A 20,153-nucleotide genomic window follows, 5' to 3' on the forward strand; every position below is an offset into this window, starting at 1 on the left:
GCTGAAGCCTTGCAATTGATCTCTGCACGGCTTCCCTCATGAGATGGTAAGATTGCATCACTGACTCCAATGGACATGAATCTGAGCAAACTTTGGGAGATAGTGAAGAACAGGGAAGCCTCGTGTGCTGCAGTCCATGGGATCACAAAGAGTTGGCTACAACTTAGCTACTGAACAACAACAACTGCTTCCCTACCTCAATCTCTGCCCTGGGGTTTTTCCTAGCTTCATCAACAATTTGTGTTAAATAAATATCAGGGTCTTCTCTGGCCCTTCACGCATGTAGAAATTTCTGCTTGACCTGCCCTGCAAGCCAAACTGGGTGAACAATCCCTTCAAGGCTGCAGCTGGTGGCCCCTCCAGCACATCTCACAGGAAACTCTAAAACTTGGGCAGGTGGGTGGGGCTTCTTTGGACATCTCAACATAGAGTTCAAACTGGACAGTCTCTGTGACACAGAAAGCAAGATGGACAGAGCAGAGGACAAGAAGGGGCAGGAGGAGAACAAGACAGAGACAGAGAGATGTGGGGGCCGAGCTACGCTCTGTGCCCATTTTTCTGGGCCGTGCATTTTCATGCGAGGAATTGTGTATGGGAAAGCATGTGTGTGTGTGTGTATGTGTGTGTGTGTGGCCTCAGAGAAGGCTGCTTGAAGAGAAAGGCAAAAAATATCTACCCATCTGGGGCTCAAATCTTCTGCAATTGAGTTGAGGTTTTTGTCTTTAGTTTTTTCACATCATTGGGACTTAAACTCCTCATTTGTAAAGCAGAGGCCGTACAACATCAGAGGCTGTTCATAATGACTGAGTCCCATGATCACAATCTAAGGGGCTCAGGACAGGCCTGAACACACTGCAACTGTGAGTGACATGATTATAGTGACGGCAGGACTGACGGGGAAGGTGGCCTGGCCTGGATCTGGCCCTCGTGTTCCTTTGACATCCTGTCCCCAGTCCGCTCTGTTTTGCTCACTGACAGGACCAAGTTGGAGGTGGTAGCACTCACTCCATCTGCTCTCCAAAGGCAGCCTCCACCCCCTGCCTGTGCCCCTTAACCCTCCATCACAAGTGGGAGTCGTCAAGTTCTGTCTTTCATGCTTCTAAGTCAGAGAGCTTGCTATTTCTCCAGGCAGACCTCTCTGTCCCAGACAGCTTCATAGAAAGGTCTGAAATGGTAGAAAGGTCTGAAATCTTTCTCTTTTGGCTCAGTGATTCTCAATCCTGGTTTCCCCTTATGAGAATCAGCCAAGGTGAGTCAGAAATTCTGAATCAGAACCTCTTGACAGGGGAGGGGGGCTAGTCTAGGCATCGGTAGAGTAAATCCCCTACATACAAATGAGTTCAGTTCTGAGAGCACGTTTGTAAGTCCAGTTCTTTCATGAGTCCAACAAAATTAGCCTAGGTGCCCAACTAACACAATTAGCTATACAGCATTGTACTATAATAGGTTTCATGCAGATAATACCCAGGTGACGCTAGTGGTAAAGAACCCGCCTGCCAATGCAGGAGGCATAAGAGACACGGGTTCAATCTCTGGGCTGGGAATATCCCCTGGACATGGCAACCCACTTTAGTACGGATGCCTGGAGAATCCCATGGACAGAGGAGCCTGGTGGGCTACTGTCCATAGGGTCACAAAGACCTGGACACAACTGAAGCAACTTAGCACACACGTACGCATGACATAAACCAATGAAATGAGAGTGGAGTGCAAAACCAAGGAGGTGAATGCTTTGGAAGTTCTCAGCAATGACAGTTTTCTAAGAAAATGTGCTGTCAAGCAAACAAGGAAGGACATAACTAGAAAAGGCTACAGAAGTAGTAAATATCTAGATGGATTCTGCATTCACGTTGCTTTCCATGTAAAGACCTCTAACTCTTTAGAGGTCTCACTCCTCATCGAAGAAAGTTAGAAATTATCAGTGGAATGTTATGGGTTTCATTCAGTAAGGATTCCTAGAAATCCAAAGAGGGGGGTCATGCTCAAAAAAATTTCTTTGGCCTTGTATGAAATAAAATCAATGACTGTATGTTCATTTATCACATTTATGATGAAATGCTTGCAACAGCTAAATATATACCATTTCTAGTAATTCCCCACTGTCACTTTTGATTACTGAATGACTACCCAGCTGATTACTGAAGACACTTCTGCTATTCCTCCTCAGGTCAGCAGTGCTAGGACTGACAACCTGCTATGCAGGTGAGAACACAGAGGCCAAGCAGTGTGGAATGGTTTGTCCACAGCCTCAGAGCTGGTGAAGGTTCAGCTGGATCCAGCTCTTCCAGCTGGATGGGGGACAGAATCCTAAAAGGGACCCCGAGATTCCCACCTTCTGGTATACACAGTCTGTCCAGTCCCTTCCCCTGAGGGTTCAGTCCTGTGATGAAGTTTCTAACTGGTGTACTTTGAGTTAACCAAAGTGAGATGATCCTGGGTGGGCCTGACCAAATCAGGTGAAGATAAAGGTCCAAAAGACCTTTTTCCAGCCAGCCTTGAAGATGAAAGTCACATTGAATTCTCCAGCTCTGGGGCACTGAATTCCAGCAATAACCTACATGAGCTTGGAAGGGGAACCCAAGACTCAAATAAGCCCCAATTCTGGCCAACAAATTGCTGGCAGTCTTATGCACACTGAGCTAGCCTGTGCACCTGACAGGCAGAAACAGATAATCAATTGGTGTTGTTTGAAGAAGATAAATTTGTAGTAATTTGTTGCACAGCAATAGAAAACTCATACAGCCCCCTCCAGCTGCTACTTCAAAGTCACTTCAGTCGTGTCCAACTCTTTGCAACCCCATAGACGGCAGCCCACCAGGCTCCCCTGTCCCTGGGATTCTCCAGGCAAGAACACTGGAGTGGGTTGCCATTTCTTTCTCCAATGCATGAAAGTGAAAAGTGAAAGTGAAGTCGCTCAGTTGTGTCCGACTCCTAGCGACCCCATGGACTGCAGCCTACCAAGGCTCCTCCGCCCATGGGATTTTCCAAGCAAGAGTACTGGAGTGGGTTGCCATTGCCTTCTCTGATACAGCCCCCTAAGACTCCAAAATACAATCACGCTAACTCCAAGTCTTCCTACCAGGTGGAACTTTCTGGCCTTGGAAGACTGTGAGCTGTCGTGGCGAGGATAGACTCATTCAAGATGACTTCTTACTTCTGGAGTGGTGTCTTGCTTTTATTCCAGGCAAATTAATTTCCCATATGAAATTCAGTTTAAGTAAATTATTAGGAAGAAAGTCTCCCGCCTTCTTCTTACTCCAAGGGAAGGGCACTCGCATTAGCTTCTGTTTTTGAATTAAACATCAATAAAGTGGCCTGTCATTAGCGTTACTTCGGATGAAGCTTTTGTAAATTTCATACTCTGTAAGATCCTCCTCCACCTAATAAGTTTACTTTTTCCAAGTGTCCAGATTCCTCGCACTGCCACCCTCTTCTCAAACACAGAGACTCAACCTCTAATTGCCAGTCCCAGCAGCCCTTGGGCCCTGCTTTTGAAAATGAAAGTGCCTGAAAAGGAACCACTTGAAACCATTTATTAGCCGCTCTGGGTGTCTTCTTCCCCCTCCAGGGAGGCTGGAGGTCTCTGCTGTTTTCACCAGATTGAACAGCTAAAGGGCAAAGGAGAGGTTTTCTTTTATTTTGTTATTCTTGGTTCCTAGCATCAGACCCGGCAAGACAGACACACACAGGAGATATTTGCAGAAGGGAGGCAGGAAGGAGAGGAGGAAGAGAAAAAAGCAAAAGGATGGAGGGAGAGTAGAGGCAAGGAAATAGCAGGGGACTGTGGCAGGGAGAAGGGGGCAGGGAGGAGGGAGGGCAGGTGACAAGTGGCAGCTGCTCTGGTCTTACAGTGTGTAGTAACACAAGCAGAACGTCCCTGGCCTGTTCACCCGGGCCCTGGCCACACCCTTACGCATCCAGAGGTGGCTGCAGCCCCTTCTGGCCTCTCTTCCAGCTCGCTGAATCTTTCTACTCAAGGGCAATTTCCCAGCTGTGGGCACGTGCTCAGACCACATTCAAGACTGGCAGTAAGTGCCAAAGGGCTACATCCAGACGAGCAATTCTCCAGGAGCCATGCAAGAGAGCTGGCAGCTAATCCCACCAGATGCCCTTGTCCCAGAGCAGGAGATGCTGAGGTGTGTGCTACAGGCTTCATACACCCCCTGCAACAATTAGCCCCTGTTGTAGCCCTCCCCATGCTACCCTCTTTGCTGGGTTTCTGCCTTCCCTGTCTCACTGCCTCACTTACAAGGCTTCCCGGAATCACCTTCCAAATATCCTTCTCGCACTCATCTTGTCTTGCCCCACTTTGAAGGGAAGCCAACTCAAAGCCCCTTCTTGCCCTGCTCACGCCTGAGGCAGACATTACTAATCGATCCCATTGCTTGCTCCTTTGGGGCTCGGGATCCTTCCAAGCACAAAGCTCTGGGCAGCCATGATTCATCATCCCATGGAAGAGGGAGCCCTCACTCCAAAAATTCTGTCCCTCTGCCTTCTCTCCTGGGGTCACTGGAAACCCCTGTCCAGATGCAGTGAGAGGGGCAGAGCCCCTCAACAGCTGAGGGAAATACATTTCCACACTTTATGGTAAATGGTGTATAATGTGGAAAAACCACGAAGTAACAATGCCAACTCGTTGATATTGAGTATTCACTCTGCACGAGACACGGTAACAGGTGTTCCACACAGAATGAGATCTTTTGTCTGGACGATAACCTTATGAGACAGACATTTTCATCATTATTTTATAAACTGGAAAACTGAGGGACAGAGAGGGCAAGTCACTTGTTGAGGGTCACACAGCTTGTTGACAGTAGAACCCCGATTCAAAGCCAGCTTGCCAGAGAGTCAACTGCCTCCCGCAGTTAACATACAAAACATCAGGCATCCAGGAGATGGAGATTTTCAGCACGTCCTGAACTAGGAGAAGACATATCTGCCTAAAGCAGAGTGCAGCCTGGGAGGGCCTAGATTAGGGAACACACATGCCCCCCGGAGTGAGCTGGGACAAGCTCAGAGGATCAGAAACATCCAGCCAGGGCCACGTGTATCCTTCCCCTCCCAGGCCTTACCCCCAGCCAGGGCTCACTGCTTCCAGGATGGCACTCAAAGCCCATAGGCCCGGGAACTGGGAACTTTCTCTGACAGGTCCACAGTGCCCAGCTGGAAATAAATCGTTACTATGCATCACTGCACAACCTGGAGACTTTCTTCCAAAAGAAGCCTGCTTGGTGACTTGCCACTTTATCTGCAAGCAGGAAAAGAGAAAATGCACTTTTACACCTCAGATTTCTCCACCATCTCCTTCCATAGCTGCTTATGGGGAGCTATCAGTGCCTGAGACACATAGAGACTGATACTGCCTTTGCCAGGGCTCAGCAAGTGGGGGAACTCATTAAGTACATGTCAACTGCAGACCTATAGCTGCCTCCTAGGAGGGAGGGCCAGACCCGGGCTCCAGGGTCTGAGAGCTGGGGACACCAGGGCCTGGAGTTTCTGCAGATGCAGGCGCTGGCATTGGGAAGGATGGGAGGCTGGACCCTGGCTGTGGACTCATAGTCATAGCTGACATTGTGGCTTTCAGAGATAACCCACATCAGGCAGGACTTATTGCAATCCAAGAAATAGAATAGCTATGGTTATTGAAGAGTCACGTGTGCCAGGCATTGTATGAGAGGTTTCCACGTACGGTCTTACACATGGGAGGTGATATTATCTCGCAGTCAGAGGCTATCTGAGTGCAGATCCCAGGCCTGTAGTAGCTGTGACCTTGAGTGAGTTTAACATCTCTAAGCTTCAGGTTTCTCACCTGGAAAATGGGACTGCTAATAGCTCCTACACTTGGCATAGTTCACATAGAGTGGTAGCTATTTTTCGTTTAATCATTTTATTTAGTGGTTCTGGGAGGAGCTATTAGTATCCCCCCTTTGCAGAGGTGGAACCTGAGGCTCTGAGAAGTTAGGCCATTTTCTGGAAGTTGCACAGAGGTGGCTGGGGTTGATGGCTAGGCCTGCCTGCATCCTGAGAAGATCAGAAAGCCTTTCTTCTTTGTGTGCTCATCGTCGCCTGGGAGCTAAGGAAGTGGGCAGAGCTTCCCGCTGGGGTCTGGTCTCAGCTCTTCCTCCAGGGACCTGAGATTCTTATTCTCTGAGTGTCTGAGGCCTCACTGGTGCTATGAGCAGGTAGATGGATGTAGGACATAGAGCGTGGTAACAGCTGTGAATTGTTCCTGCCAAGAGATCTTCTCATGGGTGAGGGCTACTCAGTACCTGGGAACCCAGGTACATGCAGAATCACTCTGGCCATTTCCTTTGCCCCTGGTACCTCAATACCCAGCTCTAGCACTAGTCCAGATAGTGCTTTTGTATGAATTAGATAATAGCACCCTTACCTTCAGAAAAGATTTCAGAATGGATTTCAGCCCCGACTTGCCTCCTTGACCAGGAGCTTTTTGGCAGTGTGCAGCCTGCACAGCCACACGTGACAGCCCTGCAGACGCCTGCCAGTCTACCCTCAGCCCCATCTTCCTTGGGATAAGCATGGCAGCCCTCTAGTGTAGCTATAAGAAAGTAGTCATTTTGGGAATGCGGAGGGTGCAACAGATCTGACCGTGGATTATAGGGGTCTCATTAGAATGAAGTTGGGCTCAGGAAGAGGCTGATGGAGGGGGTGACAAGGGGAGACCACTTCTATTCTCTATGGCTCTGTTCTTCTGAGCCCTAGATCTGAGGACACAATCAGAAGTCCCTCTTCAGCCAGGAGGAGCTCAGTGTCTGCCTCTCTCCTGCAAGGCCTGCATGTGTGTCTGGGCTGGCTAAGGTGGTACCCTACTCTGGGCTCAGGGTCCCAGCTCATCAGGCCTGGTCTACAGCCCAGAGTGGGACCCATGGACATATTTACTAAGCCCATTTTAAACTGGAGCCATTGGAGTTAGAGTACAAGTCATCAAAAGGGGAAGAGTGAACAGGAAGTCTAGCCTTGGGATTCACCATCCCGTCTCCCACAGGCTGCTCTTAATAGCTGACAGCCTCGTCTGCTCTCACCGCAGGCAGACACTCCCTTTAGCAGAAGACAAAGCCCAGGGTGAGAGTGGGGAAATGGCTTGGTACTATGAACTCTAAGGTCCACGCAGTTGGCTTTAGCTTTCTGTCCCACTGGGTGGACAGACCCCTCTCTGAACCATTTGCTGATCCCTCACCGAGGCCTTTGTATGGGACTCAAGTCAGGAAGTTCAGCCTGGATTTCTCAGTGTTCGCACGATGACTCCACTTTCCCTACCTTGTCACCATCTTGCAGACAGGTATACAGTGCCCATTGTCTCCTCATTTGGGGGAGAAGCTGAACGTGGGTTCACACAAATAGAACCCAGAGTTAGGCAGAAACACCAAGTTGTTTTGTTATTGTGTGGAATTTAAAATTGGTATCAGTTCAGTTCAGTGCAGTCGCTCAGTCGTGTCCGACTCTTTGTGACCCCATGAACCGCAGCACGCCAGGCCTTCCTGTCCATCACCAACTCCTGGAGTCCACCCAAACCCATGTCCATCGAGTCAGTGATGCCATCCAACCATCTCATCCTCCATCATCCCCTTCTCCACCTGCCCTCAATCTTTCCCAGCATCAGGGTCTTTTCCAATGAGTCAGCTCTTCACATCAGGTGGCCAAAGTATTGGAGTTTCAGCTTCAACATCAGTCTTTCTGATGAACACCCAGGACTGATTTCCTTTAGGATGGACTGGTTGGATCTTCCTGCAGTCCAAGGGACTCTCAAGAGTCTTCTCCAACACCACAGTTCAAAAGCATCAATTCTTTGGTGCTCAGCTTTCTTTATAATCCAACTCTCACATCCATACATGACCACTGGAAAAACCATAGCCTTGATTAGATGGACCTTTGCTGGCAAAGTAATGTCTCTGCTTTTTAATATGTTGTTTACGTTGGTCATAACTTTTCTTCCAAGGAGTAAGCATCTTTTAATTTCATGGCTGCAATCACCATCTGCAGTGATTTTGGAGCCCAGAAAAATAACGTCTGACACTGTTTCCACTGTTTCCCCCAAATTGGTATATAGTGTATATATCCATGCAGGTAAACAAAGAGGGTAGACCATGACCGTTCCCTGTAGTGATAGTCTCTCAGTTCCGAAAGGCCCTTCCATCCTCAGCTTTGTGATGTAGGGGCTGGGGTTTTCCAAGCCACACTTCTGGCCCCATGTTAGTTCTGCTGATAGGATCGCTGGAGGGAGACTGCAAGGCTGGAGGAGGAAGAAGGGACTGGCCCCCTCTGGATGACTTCCTGTCCGTTTGTGGTCCATGCAAACATCATCCAGTGATGCTTTGCCCTGGCAGTAACACTTACCTCCACAGGCAATGGCTGAGCCCAATTTGAACTTTTCTAATTATTGTAGGACCAGCCATATTTTGCCCCTCAGAGATACCAGCTCTGGCTGCAAGTGCCCTATCTCCAGCAGGCTGGGTCTCTAACGTCTGGTTCCCCTACCCCAAGCCCAGAAACATTAACTCCAGCCAACCAAAGCTCTCTCCTTCAGAGATCTGGACCCCAGGCCCAAAGGGCTCCCCTTCTAAGCCTCTAAATGTTAATAATTCCAATCTCCTCCCTTTGTTTTCCTGGCTCTAGGACAGGAAGTCACAAACTTCATGAAAACTTCACCTTTTTTGGTTCTCTGTGCATGCCTGCTCAGTCGCTTCCGTTGTGTCCAACTCTTTGCAACCCCATGGACCATAGCCCACCAAGCTCCTCTGTCTGTGGGATTTCCCAGGCAAGAATACTGGAGTGGGTTGCCATGCCCTCCTCCAGGGGACCTTTCCAATCCAGGGATCGATTGAACCTGCAGGTCCTGCACTGCAGACAGATTCTTTATCACTGACCCTTTGGTTCTCTATACTTAGTTAACAATTTTAATAATTCTTTATATTAAATTCTCTGTTTACAAATACTTGGGGTGGTTTCTGTTTCCTAAACTGGATCCTGACTAAGACGTACCTCCGAAGACTGTTTTCCCTTCTTCTCCACCAGGAGTTCAATCTCCATTCCCACCCATGTCTCTGTTTGGGTACAACCAAATCCTCCCCAGTCTTCTGTGCCTCCGTTCCACTTCCTCCAGGAAGACCTCTGGCTTTCCAGTGGTGAGGCATCTCTCCCTGCTCTGAGCTTTCTGACACGTTCTTTGTCTTAAGGCACCAACTAATTCCCACTGTGTCCTGGTGGCTGGTATACAGGTCTCACTACACTATTTTCCCAGGCTCCTCAAGTCTGAGATTCTGTGTCTTACTGTTTTTTGCATCTTCCAGGGTCTAACACAGTACTGGGCTCAGAGTGGGTACTCAGTAAATTTTTGCTGAATAAAGGAAGAATAGCTTCTCAACTCTGCCAAACATAGTCCCCAAATAATAAGGTTTGAGAAAATGAAAACAATCCTCAAAACTTGACTCCCCAACCCAGGCATCAGGATGCTCTGTTCTTTGCTTCCTCCTTTGCTCCATCACCTGCTAGGTGGAGCCTAAAGATGCCTGTGCACCCATACCTGTATGCATCTACAACCTACGTGGACACACAACTGGAATAAACTAACTTCTAATTTATTCACATTTTCTGATCTCCCTTCCCTCACTTTTCTTATGTATTTATTATTAGCCATGTCGTGTCTTCGTTGCGGCACGCAGGCTTCTCTCTAGTTGTGGTGCAAGGGCTCCAGAGCGTGTGGCCTCAGTAGTTGCCCCACAGCATGTGAGGTCTCAGACCTGCGTCCTCTGTGCTGGAGGGCGGATTCTTAACCTCTGGATTACCAGGAAAGAGTCTCCTCTCGCTTTTTAAAGACAGAAGGTCTTGGGGAATAGTTTTGCTGATGAAATGAGTGGAACTGCGGTTTGAGGAAACCCAGAGAGAAGAGTTAACTCAGTTTCAGAAGGAGATGAGCTTTGGTGAGGGTCTCTAGGTGAAGGTGGAAGGGAGCTGATAGGAGAAGGGATCTGGGGAAAAGAAAAGATGAGAAAGCTTCATGGCGCACTTTAAAAAAAGACAAAAGTGTTTAAAATAGCTTTCAAAGAATTTCTGAAGTGCAATGCAAGGTATAAAGCCTCTGTCAATCTCCCCAGGAAACCTCGAGTAGAATGCACATCGTTCATCAGTGCTTTGCACTTGTGTTTGTGTTGGGCTTTGCTCTAGGGAAGCAATGACATTTCGGATTTCCTTGTAGGGGAGCACTGAGGAGAGAATATGGCTGCTCCACACGTGGAGCTGCTCCAGCTTCAATGAGATGTACACGTGCATGAACTTACACCTTGAGGTCCATGTGCCCATCTGCACCTGTAGACATGGCCACCATATCCTGTAAGTTCTTAGAGTACACGTGAGCTTCTCTGCACACACACTGCCACCCACCTACACGTGTATGCATAACTATCCACAAGGACACACACATACAGTGTACCCACACCACAAACCTTTTAAACTTCACAAAGCATGGATGAACACGTACACGCACCATGCACACACACAGGTGCCCTGCGCATGCCCTCATGAGTGAATAACCACACACTCACAGATACACACGTGCACCACATTTGTACAATCAGATGTCTGCCACACACACCGTGTAGGCACACACAGGCACCATGTCTGCACACTCCAACACCTCACGTGCAGGAATGAGCTGATAAAAAGGCATACCCTGCATATGCTCCTATGCTCATGTGCGTGTCTGCATATGCTGTATAGATAGGGATAATTTGCTTCTGCACACACATACTGCACGTGAAGCACACATGCACTGTGTACGCACACCGACAGGAACGCACACCCTCACATAAACCCACACTCACCACGTGTGCACGGACAAATGCACATTTGCACACACGTGCATGCATGTCTGCATACTCATACGTTGCAGATACACATAATCGAACATTCACGTATGTGCACACTTGCAAATAGATCACAGCACCTATGCACACAGTGCATAAATGGAACATAAACGCAGGCTTAATCACACACACCCAGCACATGCACACCCACACACACAATGCATAGTGCACTTACGCTTACACATACCTGCACGCCCAAGCACCCTGAGCATGTGTGCACTCGGGCAAGTGCACACACACACAAACACGCACGCACGCACACACACACCCACAGGCCAGCCCTCGCAGGCTCTCGCCGCCAGCCCTGCCGGCCCGCCTGTAATTGCTCCCAGCCCCGGAGTCTGGCAAATCGCTCTTGCGGGGTGGCGGCTGCGGCCCCTGATTAATCCCAGCTTTTCCCGCGCCCCGAGCGCCGACGCCCCCCGAACGGCGGCCCGGCAGGCCCAGCCCCAGCCCAGGCTCGTCATCAAAAGGCAGATTTCCGCGCCGGGCACCTGTTTGCAGGGCTGCGCCTCCTCCCGCGGCCGTGTTTTATCTCCGCGCGGCGGTGAATAATTCATGGCCCCGGGTCTGCTTTGCAGTCAAACGCGCTGCGTTCTGTCCGGCGCCGCCGCCGCCGCCCGCCGGCCGCTGTGATTTATTATTTACTAACGCGCGGCTGCGCCGTGTAAGGTGAGCATTGTGGCTGCTCGCAGAACTGTTACAATCTGGCCTCGTTAGTGGCCTTTCTTGCTGCCTCTCCAAACAGCGGCCCCGCTTATTGATTTTCCCGCGGAACCTCTGCCGTGAAATCCCACCGCTGCTGCTCTCAAAGCTGTTGCTATAAAGTCAGGCTTGGCCCTTCTTCTCGAGAACAAGAACTCGTGTTTGGATGCGCTTTCTTCTTTTATCCATTGTGTCTTCTCCTGTGCCGAGGCGTTCCCCATTAGTGCGTCTCCCTCGGCTCCCTCCCTTCCTGGCGACGATGCGCGCCAGGCAGAGGAGATGAGGATTTCTCTTAAGCCAGCGCGACAGGCCCGTCGGGGGAAGGCGGAGGGGCTTTCATGGTGGCAGCGGTAGATGGAGCCGGCCTGGGGGGGAAAAAAAAAGTTTTCCTGCCTTGAAAGTTTTCAAACGCAGAGAGGCTGATCTGGGTAGAAGGAGGGGCTGGCTTGTCTGGCTACTATCACTGCGACAGTGAAGATGGGGTCTCAGGAGGACTGTAAGCAGAAAAAGTCAGAAAGGGAGGGGCTTGACGGTGCCTAGACTCTGTGCCAGGCACTTGGTGGGACTTTTCTGATTTATTTAATCTTCAGAGCAATCGCATAAAGAACGTGTGAGATCTGATTTATCACCAAGAAGGCTCTGGGATTTGAATCCCAGGCCCACAGAGGCCACAACCTGCTTGCCTTGTTTCTCCTAAGTCACTCTGCTCCAGAGCTAGGTCACTTCAGGGTCAAACTTTGATGTGGCCTGAGAATGACCTCAGTATCTACTTCCATGGCCCACAGAAGCCCCTCTGTCCTGGCAGAACCACCCCAGACATAATCCCTTTCCTTGGTCTGCCCCTTGGCCTGAAATTCTGCCATGATAGCCACCTTCTGTATTAAGGGACCGTGGATCTAAAAATGCTTATGGTTCTATAGGGAGGAGATGCTGGGATGTATCTGACCAGAGCACATCTGAAGCTCCCTTAAATAAGCATTTCACAGCTTGCAGCTTGGCATTGTGGTTCCCTGGAGGCAGCACCCAGAGTTGGCAGGGGATCCTGGATATTTGACCCACTGGGGGTCCTAGGTCAACTGCATTCACTCTAGCTCTCCATGCCTCCTTTATCATGACAAGGAAAAGGTGCCTGAAAATTCTCTTCCTTCCCCTCAATCTGTTCCCTGCCACATGAAGCAAAGATGGGTCTCCAGAATTCTCTCTTGAACTTGGGGTGGAGTGGGGCTGGGGAATGAGCAGTGGCAGTGATGGCCAAGAGAAGGCTGAATTTCCACGTTCATTTGTGCTGTTCTAAAACCACTTGCAAAAAGTCAGTCCAACACCAATATGACATTCCTCCATACACACATTGCTTTCCCAGCCACAGAGCAGTCCACTGTTAGATCCTTTGTTCTGTTTTGTTTCACCCATTCATTAACAATCATATACGGGGCACCTACTAGTGCCCAGGCAAAGTTCTAAGTATGTGGGAAAATGGTAACAACCAAAACAGACAAAATCTTTGGTCTTCTGGATCTTATCTTACACGTTGAATAGAAAAAATTTAACGTTTAAAGTAGAATTTTTCAAAACAAACAAATGTGTTAGTTACTAGCCACTGTCTAGTCCATTCAGGCTGTTACAATAAAATAGTATACTGCAGATCGGGTGACTTATCAACAACTGCAATTTATTTCTCATAGCTCTGCAGGCTGGAAGTCCAAGATTAAGGTGCCAGCATGGTCAGGTTCTGGTGAGGCCCTTTTTCCAGGTTTGCTGACTTCTCACTGTGTCCTCTCATGGTGAAAGGGTAAGCTAGCTGTCTGGGATCTCTTTTTATAAGGGCACTAATCCCACTACTTTGGCCACCTCATGCGAAGAGTTGACTCATTGGAAAAGACTTTGATGCTGGGAGGGATTGGGGGCAGGAGAAGAAGGGAACGACAGAGGATGAGATGGCTGGATGGCATCACTGACTCGATGGATGCTAGTCAGAGTGAACTCCGGGAGTGGGTGATGGACAGGGAGGCCTGGAGTGCTGCGATTTATGGGGTCGCAGAGTCGGACACGACTGAGCGACTGAACTGAACTGAACTGAACTGAATCCCACTTCTAAGGGCTCTGTCACCATGACCTAATGACCTCCCGAAGGCCCCACCTGCTAGCACCTTAAACCTTAGGTGTCCAATATATGAATTTAAAGGAGACACAAACACAGAGATCACAGCAGCCACCACCTGCCCCCGCCACTTGATCGACCATCTGCCCTCTTCCGCTTTGCTCTGTTGACCAAGGAGGCTGAACCCCATGGACTGCGTCTCTCGGGCTCACCTTTCCTCTGACTTCTGGTGGGTTTGACCAATGGGAGGCGCTAGCTGGAGACTGGAGGGCGAAAGGAGAGAAATTGGAGTATTTCTTCCCACTCCCTCCCGGCTTTGGCACTATGCTTCTGGCTCCCTCCAGAAAGGCCTCTGCCAGGATGCCAGCCAGGCTCTGACACCAGCCTCCCGTTCCCTGCTGTCTTCAGGCCTAGGAATACTGCCAGTTTCCCTCCGCTGCTAGTCCTGGATGTCTTAGCATCCCCACCCCACCCACACCAGTATAAATGGTCCCTTCTTTCAGTTCTTTGTAAAAGCCCAGTTAAATGTCCTTGTTTCTCCCCTAGACCTTGCCTGTTAACAAATAAATATGTAATATGAATCTGATTATCAGAAAAATAAAGCCAGGGAAACATGGAGTGATGGGGGATGGTTTTGGTGAGAAAACACCATTTGTGCAAAGAAATGTGTCTAGGAAGGAGCAACCACAGCAGGGGAACAGCCAGTGCAAAGGCCCTGGGGCAGGCCACGTGGTCCATGCACATGTTGGTGACCCCAAACAACCATGTCTGCTTGATTATAGGCAAAGAATCGCCCAAGTCTTGGCTGAATGGATGTAGGTGCCTGGAGAACTTCTCAGACCCCCAGTGTCTTTGTGGCCAAGGAAACCTTGGAAATCTAAGAGACTTTTACAATCATCTAGAGTCTGAACTGAACTGAACTGAACTGAACCCCATGCTCATGTCACAGATACGTAGCTGGCATCTCAATAGAGAAGAGGCTCGCTTGAGGTCACACAGAACACTTGCAGCACAGATAAGACTGGAATCCTGTGTTCAGTTCTGTGTTCACGCTTCTCAGCCTCTCTATTGACTCTAATTCCTGTGTTTCCTTCCTTCCCAGAATAAACCAGGGACGTTTAGGGTGTGTGCAGAGCTGTGTGTCAAAGCCAAAGTCCCTGCCCTACCCTCCCTGCCATGCTAGAGACACAAGAACAACCTCAGTCCATGTAGCCCAGGTCCTTCAGTAATCCCCCTCCCCCAGACACTGTTGGCTTTCATGTTATTTGAGTATGAAACTCTTAAATTAAAAGCATAAACCATTAGATAAGAAAGGAAGCCTTTTAAAAAGACAAATATTAACTCTACTGACAACTAAAATAAATAAAAAAAAAACCCATCAGTCCCAGCATACCAGATGACTCAGATGTGAGTAATATTTTCAAAGTCATTATAATGTGAATATCTAATGCTATTTTAACCAAATTTATATTGGGAGGCTAGGGTAAGGAAAAGGGGGATGGAAAGGCAGAGAATATACTGTAAGAAATCTAGGCCTTTACTTTCATAGCCACAGGTCAACACAGACCTAAAAATGAAGAGATTAAAAAATAGCTAGGGCTTCCCTGGTGGCTCAGTGGTAAAGAGTCCATCTACCAATGCAGGAGATATGAGTTCGATCCCTGATCCAGGAAGATCCCACATGCCACGGAGCAACTAAGCCCCTGCATCACAGCCACCAAGCCCGTGCTCTAGAGCCTGGGAGCCGCAACCACGGGAGCCTACATACCCGAGAGCCTGTGCTCAGCGACAAGAGAAGCCACCACGATGAGGAGCCTGCAGCCTGCAGCTAGAGAGTGAGCCCCGCTCTCCACAAGCAGAGAAAAGCCCACCGGCAACAAAGATCCAGCACAGCCCCCAGTCAATCACTCAATAAAAATCATTCTTAGAAAATAGCTGAAAACTTCCACTTCCAGCCAAAATGGCTGAACTAGATGCTTTACCTCAATGATAAAACTGGATAAATTATGTGAACTAAAAGTGAAGAGGAACCAAAAAGCCTCTTGATGAAAATGAAAGTGGAGAGTGAAAAAGTTGGCTTAAATCTCAACATTCAGAAAACGAAGATCATGGCATCTGGTCCCATCACTTCATGGGAAATCGATGGGGAAACAGTGGAAACAGTGTCAGACTTTTTTGGGGCTCCAAAATCACTGCAGATGGTGACTGCAGCCATGAAATTAAACGATGCTTACTCCTTGGAAGAAAAGTTATGACCAACCTAGATAGCATATTCAAAAGCAGAGGCATTACTTTGCTGACTAAGGTCCGTCTAGTCAAGGCTATGGTTTTTCCAGTGGTCATGTATGGATGTGAGAGTTGGACTGTGAAGAAGGCTGAGCGCAGAAGAATTGATGCTTTTGAACTGTGGTGTTGGAGAAGACTCTTGAGAGTCCCTTGGACTGCAAGGAGATCCAACCAATCCATTCTGAAGATCAGCCCTGGGATTTCTTTGGAAGGAATGATGCTAAAGCTGAAACTCTAGTACTTTGGCCACCCCATGGGAAGAGTTGACTCATTGGAAAAGACTCTGATGCTGGGAGGGACTGGGGGCAGGAGGAGAAGGGGATGACAGAGGATGAGATGGCTGGATGGCATCACTGACTCAATGGACGCGAGTCTGAGTGAGCTCCGGGAGCTGGTGATGGACAGGGAGGCCTGGCGTGCTGTGATTCATGGGGTCGCAAAGAGTTAGACATGACTGAGGGACTGAACTGAACTGAATGGTTTTTAAGACATTGCTCATGAAATAATGAAGGACACGGATCCTTAAGAGATGGACAACAAATGAGGTTAGCTATAGCCCAGCTTACTGCCTGGGGAGAGTTTCTGGGCTATGGCTTTGGGAAAGGAAACCCAAAGATTCCCTGGCTGAGGAGACGTAGTGAAGAATACATGGAGACCAGGCAGCAGAAATGTACAGGGAAGAGTACAAGAAAGGAGGCCGCTGCATAGATACTTGCAGACAGTCCTCAGAAGTATTCATAGGGTGATGATCAGTGCATGCATGTGAGGAAGCGTCCCAAGGTGGGAAAAAACCACCCAGAAGGATGAAAAAGAATAGTATTTGGCATTCCACAGAGGACCTTCAGTGATACCTATTCCCTTTAGCCAGAGTAGAAACCCCTTATAACTCATGGAACATGAAGTGGAGTCCTCAGAAGGGTCCTGCCTTAATAACAGGGGACAATTATCCCTAGACTAAAGACTGCTCTAGGGCTTCTCTGGATGTCTAGTGGTTAAGAATCCACGTTGCAATTCAAGGGACACTGGTTCAATCCCTCATCAGGGAAGACCCCTCACGTGGTGGAGCCACTAAGCCCGTGTGTCACAACTACTGAGTCTGCACTTTAGAGCCTGCAAGCCCCAACTGCTGAGCCCTCGTGCCACAATAATGAAGCCTCTACAACAAGAGGAGACACTGGAATGAGAAGCCCATACCCCGCGACTAAAGGAGCCTCCCCTCGCTGCAACTAGAGAAAGCCCACGCGCAGCAACGGCACAACCAAAGTATATAAAATAAATATGATTTCAAAAAACACTGCTCTGATCCTGCCAGAGACAAAGTTCATTTCATAATGATAATGGGGTCCATTCATCAAAAGGATTGAGTAATCCTAAACTTTCATGCACTTAATAACAGAGCTTCCAAATGTGTGAAGCAAAATCTGATAGAACTGCAAGCAAACATAGACAAATCCACAATAACACTTGGATGTCCGTCTTTCAATAATTGATAGCAGAAGTAGACAGAAAATCAGTAAGACTGTACAAGATTTGGAGAGCAGTATCAATCAACTTGACGTGGTTGGCATTTACAGAACCCTTTACCCAACAATAGCAGGATACACGTTCTCCACAAGAATTTACCATGATAGACCATATTCTGGGCCATAAAACAAATCTCAATATGTTTAGAAAGATTCAAAGTATATTCTCTGACCATATTGAATTACGTTTGAACTCTATTACAGAAAATTATCTGGAAAACCTCCAAATGTTTGGAAACTAAATGACACACTTCTAAATAAACCATGGGTCGAAGAAGAAATCAAAGGAAAATTAGATTTTTTGAAATAAATGTGAATAAAAAGACAAAATATGAAAGTGCATGAGATACATCCAGAAAGTATGAAGGGAAATTTATAGCACTAAACGTGCTTACTACAAAAGAATAAGGGTCTATATCAATGACATTCACTTGCATCTTAAGAAACAGGGAAAAACAAACAAACAAGAAATGAAAGGAACAAATTAAACCGAAAGTAAACAGGAAAAAAGAACAATAAAGATTAAAGTGGAAATCAATGAAATGGAAAACATTGAAGTAAATTGTTGACACTAAAAGCTGGTATTCTGAGATCAATAAAATTAGTGAATCATTATCCAGCTTGGTCTGCATAAAGAGAAGACACTGGTTATCAGTACTAGCACTGAGAGAGGTGAAATCATTGTATGCTCTTGTTGTTGTTCATGTCCGACTCTTTGCGACCCCATGGACCGCAGCACGCCTGTCCTTCACTCTCTCCTGGAATTTGCTCAGATTCATGTTCATTGAGCTGGTGATGCTATCTAACTGATCTTAGAAGGAGAGTAGCGAGTGATCCTGAAGACACATCTTAATTCCTTGCCCAGGAGTTAAACCTGGGTAACCCCCCCTCCAGTACTCTTGCCTGGAAAATCCCATGGATGGAGGAGCCTGGTAGGCTGCAGTCCATGGGGTCGTGAAGAGTCGGACACGACTGAGTGACTTCACTTTCACTTTTCACTTTCATGCATTGGAGAAGGAAATGGCAACCCACTCCAGTGTTCTTGCCTGGAGAATCCCAAGGACAGAGGAGCCTAGTGGGCTGCCGTTTATGGGGTCGCACAGAGTCAGACACGACTGAAGTGACTCAGTAGCTTAGCAGCAGCAACCTGTATAAAAACTAGGGGTCCTAGCCACTAGATCACCAGGGGCTAGAGGCTAGAAGCAAAGTGACCCTGGCTCTGGCCCCTGTTTGAAAGCAAGAATGTTTCAAGATGGCAAAAACTGTGAAAAGGGGTACAAAGTTTATTATTAGAGACACAACACAATATATGGGAGAGCACGGAGGAAGACAATTTATCTAAATCAGAAGCAAAGCAGAAATACACACCCAGAGAGAAAGAGTGTGGGTGTCCTCACTAATGAGGAGAAGGACAGTACATCAGAGACTAGGCAGAGATACACACCCGGCAAGGAGTGCAGGCATTCTGAGTAACGAGGAGTACCATAAGGAGGTGATGTAAATCACTTATATAGGACCTTCCTTCTGGGTCTTTGTTTACCTTTGGCCAGTTATCTTGTTTCTTTCTTCACACCGTACTGGTCCATGGACCCTCCCCAAGATGCGTGTGCAACTACATGAATCCCACCTCAGAGGCCTATGGGTGCATATCCACACTTATTATGGGGTGAGGTCCCCTCCGTTTTTGACCCTCTCAAGAAGCCTTCCTGCACGTGTGCAGACAGGGGAGACTTCTTTGACCCTCAGGAGAGGCCACTTTGTCTCTTAGCTTTAACGCAGCTCAGCTTTTGCCACTAGCTTTGTCCTTGGAGTGTCTGGATGAAAACAAAGGCTCAGTTTTACTTCTCTTGACAAACACCAGGTGTTCAGCCCAGAGGTCCCACTGTCTCCTATGTCATAACCATCTCATCCTCTGTCATCCCCTTCTCCTCCTGCCCTCAATCTTTCCCAGCATCAGAATCTTTTCCAGTGAGTCAGCTCTTCACATCAGGTGGCCAAAGTATTGGAGGTTCAGCTTTAGCATTAGTCTTTCCAATGAATATTCAGGGTTGATTTCCTTTCGGACTCACTGGTTCGATCTCCGAAGTCCAAGGGGCTCTCAAGAGTCTTCTCCAGCACCGCAATTCAAAAACATCAATTTTTCAGCACTCAGCCTACTTTAGGGTCCAACTCTCACATCCATACATGACTACTGGAAAAACCATAGCTTTGACTATACAGACCTTTGTAGGCAAAGTGATGTCTCTGGTTTTTAATAAGCTATCTAGATATGTCATAGTTTTCCTTCTAAGAAACAAGTGTCTTTTAATTTCATGGCTGAAGTCACTATCTGCAGTGATTCTGGAGCCCAGGAAAATAAAATCTGTCACTGTTTCCACTTTTTTCCCTTCTATTTACCGTGAAGTGATGGGAATGAATGCCATGATCTTCCTGGTTTGAATGTTGTTTTAAGCCAGCTTTTTCACTCTCCTCTTTCACCTTCATCAAGAGGCTCTTTAGTTCCTCTTCATTTCTGCTGTTAAAGTGGTATCATCTTCATATCTGAGGTTGCTGATAATTTCTCCCAGCAGTCTTGATTCCAGCTTGTAATTCATCCAGCCAAGGATTTTGCATGATTTACTCTGCATATAAGTTAAATAAGCAAGATAATGATATACAGCC

The sequence above is a fragment of the Ovis aries genome, chromosome 14 (assembly GCF_016772045.2).
Source record: "Ovis aries strain OAR_USU_Benz2616 breed Rambouillet chromosome 14, ARS-UI_Ramb_v3.0, whole genome shotgun sequence".
Classification (NCBI taxonomy): domain Eukaryota; kingdom Metazoa; phylum Chordata; class Mammalia; order Artiodactyla; family Bovidae; genus Ovis; species Ovis aries.